Consider the following 3,375-nt stretch of genomic DNA (forward strand, 5'->3'; position numbering starts at 1 on the left):
TTCCCCCACACATCACTGCAGGCTTAGGGACTCCTCCTCTTAAGCCCCTGGTGGCCTGGCGAGCGGCAGGGTGGACGTGGGTTGCACGCCCGCCGCACCTACAGCACCCTGGGGAAGCATTGGTGACCGGTGCCAGACTACTTGGTTAAATGCGAGTGAGACTGAGGCCACGGAGTCCCAGTTTTTGCCTCCCTCGCCTTCGCGAGGAGAGGTAGCGTTTGCCTTATTTTAGCGTCCGCCTCTGCCTCTCTAGGGCTCCCAGTTCACCTTACCGCTGCCTTAAAGCCCTCTTTACCTAGCGGGGTACTGCGGTCGTTCTTCCCAGAGACACGGGGCCCAATGAAACTTACTTAAAGTGCTTTATCGGGGTTGTGGATAATTTGGTAGCAATACCTATGTTTGGGAAAGCGGCTGGGGAAGCTCAGGGACAGGCAGTAGAGGGATAAGTGGTAAGAGAGTCCCTGGAAGGAAGATCTGCACAATAACTCAGGGTCCCCCATGTTGTTCCCAGCAGCTAGCGTACCTCCTCATTTCCTTTATTGTGATTATCAAGAATTTCAAGTGTCTCCAGCTCCCCCAATCCATTTACATATCCCTCTCTGAAATTCCTATGAAAAGAGTGTTTTCAAGAAGTACTGACAGTACCATCAATGCCTTGAAGGAAGTTACTATATTTGAGAACGAAAACTAATATTTAATATTTCAATTTCAAATACGATTTTTTTTAAAAGACCACATTTGGGTAAAACACCACCACCGGTATTTAAGTTTAGGTAGTTCTCAAATTCACCTTAAGCAGTAGTGAGCTTTTTAGAAAGCTGCTGGACTGGGATTTAGAATTCCTGGGTTCTGTTTCTAATTTTATAGATTCTTCTATTTTAAGCAAGTCAGCATTTTCCCTGGTTGAGGAATATCCTCATCTATAAAATGAATCTGATTTCAAATATTTTTGTCCAGCTCTCATGCTGGCTTCTACTTCAATGAAATATTAACCTAATTAATAAATGTTTGTTAAATGAACGACTGAATGAGTACACCGTATCTCTCTAGGAACTATGTATATCTAATATTTGGAAATATGTAGAAACAAATGCCCCTTGGTTATGAAAGGATGCTTAATCATGCTCGGACTGCATCACTCTGCTTGCATCTAATGATGCAATTGAAATAGTGTGAGGCCCCCTCCCCGTCTGAGGACAACTCCTCTCAATGTTGCCCTTTGGCATACAGAAGGGCAATTTGAGACCCCAGAAGGAAAGGACCTTGCCCCAAACCAAGTAAGAATTACAGAATGGGGAGGAAGATTATGATGTGTGCTTCAAAGCTCTTCCCCTAAGGAAAAGGAGGAGAAAAGAAAAAAGCCCTAGAAAAATTTCCAAGGTGACTGCCAGAACTACAGAGCTACAGGTTGCCTTAGTGCCTAAGTTTATAAACTGTCCGGAGCCCTTCTTGGGGAGGAAGAGCTTAAGGAGGAGAACAATTCAAGGATCTGAGTTTAATAGGAAAGGAGGAGGGGAGAAGTGGGGAGTTTTCCCTTCTCAGATGGCTTGGTTTGCTTATGTGATCATCTCTCTGGAATTTGGCCCAGCAATGGCACCCTGTGTTGACTCCCTCTGCAGCAAGCTAGGACTGAAGACACAGGGAAATGTTTTGTGGGACAGGCACATGGCTTGGTCAATTCCTTTTTTCACTCTCTTTCATTCCTTCTTTTCCCTTGAGAGAGAGCCCTTGGCAATTCCTGGCAATAGCAAACATTCACATGTTGCAAATGGACTCCACATGGAGATTCCGGAGTTCAGGGGACCTTAAGATAACAAAGAAGAAATGAGATAATGAAGGCAAAACCCAGCACCTGGCCATTAGTAATGCTGTGGGAAGCTTATTTGAATTCCATTGAATGTCAGAGCTGGAAGGGCCCATACAGCCCATCCCTTTTGCCAATGGGAACGGGAAGATTCAGAAATAAGTGACATACCTTGCAACAGAGCTAGATCAGAACCCAGGTCTACTGGATGTCAGGCAGGACTCCATCATCAATCCTCTCTTTCTCAGGAGCCAGTCTTCCTGCATTGCTGTTTTCTGTCCTCCTAGCTCCCTGGCCCCTGCCTGCAGCCTGGAGGGCTTAAGGCACCCTTCTGGGGGCTCCCACTCCCAGCTGAGGTTCAGCCTGGCAGTGTCTTTCTGACACCCATTCTTCTTGTCCTTCCTTTGGGCAAAAAGCACACATTTAAACCTCATTATCTGATTAAGTGTAAACCTCAGGAGGAGAAGGGTTTTGTTGTTTATCTCAGTCTATAAGCTAATGTTGAGCTAGCTTTCTGAATCCAGGCAAATATCTGGCCAGTCACAACCCAGAAAGTAATTCTTTAAGCACAGAAACAAAGCTCTGCATGTAAAGCGTACATAGGTACATAGGAGAACTCCTCATCCTCCTACACAGACACACTGCTGCATGCACACACCCACCCTTGCACCAAAAGCGTTTGAGCTAGAAGGCTGGCAGGCGGGCCCCAGTCCTGTAGCAAAAGAGGCACATCTACACACAACGGGAGGGGGGGAGGGGAGAGAGACTGAGACAGAGGATCTGGACCCCTGGTTAGCAATCCGGAATGAGACCCCCTAGAATGGCCATGAGGGAGGGGCAAGTGGAGGAAACCTCTAAGAGAGTCCCAGCCCCTTAGTGTGCCCCTGCTGGCGAGCCCCTCCCCGGGAGCTTCGCTAACCGCTAGCCGCCCGCCGGGTTGGAGGTGGAGTAGTTCAGGATAAACTGACGCAACCCCGGTTTGAGCTTTGCAAAACCACTAGCTGGGAAGGGAAGCATTTGCCCCTCCCTCCCCCAGAGCGCGTTCTCGATCCATCCCCTTGCCCCCTCCCCCCGTGACGTCACCCTAGCCCTGTCCCAGGGAGCCTGCAAAGCCTCTCAAATTCAAACTGCTAGGCGCACTGCTACCACTGCCACCGGATTGGAAGCGCGCACCTAGGCTTGGCTGATCCCGCAGCCTGCCAACCCGGCGGCGGGCTCCCCTATCATCCTACGCAAGCGCACCCAGGGTCGGATTCGGCTCAGCTTCCCGGCGCTCCAACCCTCCTCTTCCTCTCCTACTGCCTGCCAGATATCTTATTTCTGCTCACCCCCTCCGCCCCCAGCCAAATTGAATCAACCAACAGAAAGCAGAGCACCCCCCTCCCCGGAAGCGGCGCCTCCTTTTACCTTGCTCTCCCTCTTTTCCTGAAGATGCTAAACTACTGGCGGACTGCAGAGGAGAGGAGTCCCGTCTTCTCCTGATGTGTGAGTAACCCCCACGCCACGCTATCTTTGCTCTTCTATCCTCCCCCTCTCCCCTCGCCAGTCCCCAGATTTTCCAACCCCCGTTT

The sequence above is a fragment of the Myotis davidii genome, unplaced genomic scaffold (genome assembly GCF_000327345.1).
Source record: "Myotis davidii unplaced genomic scaffold, ASM32734v1 scaffold4474, whole genome shotgun sequence".
NCBI classification, from domain to species: Eukaryota; Metazoa; Chordata; class Mammalia; order Chiroptera; family Vespertilionidae; genus Myotis; species Myotis davidii.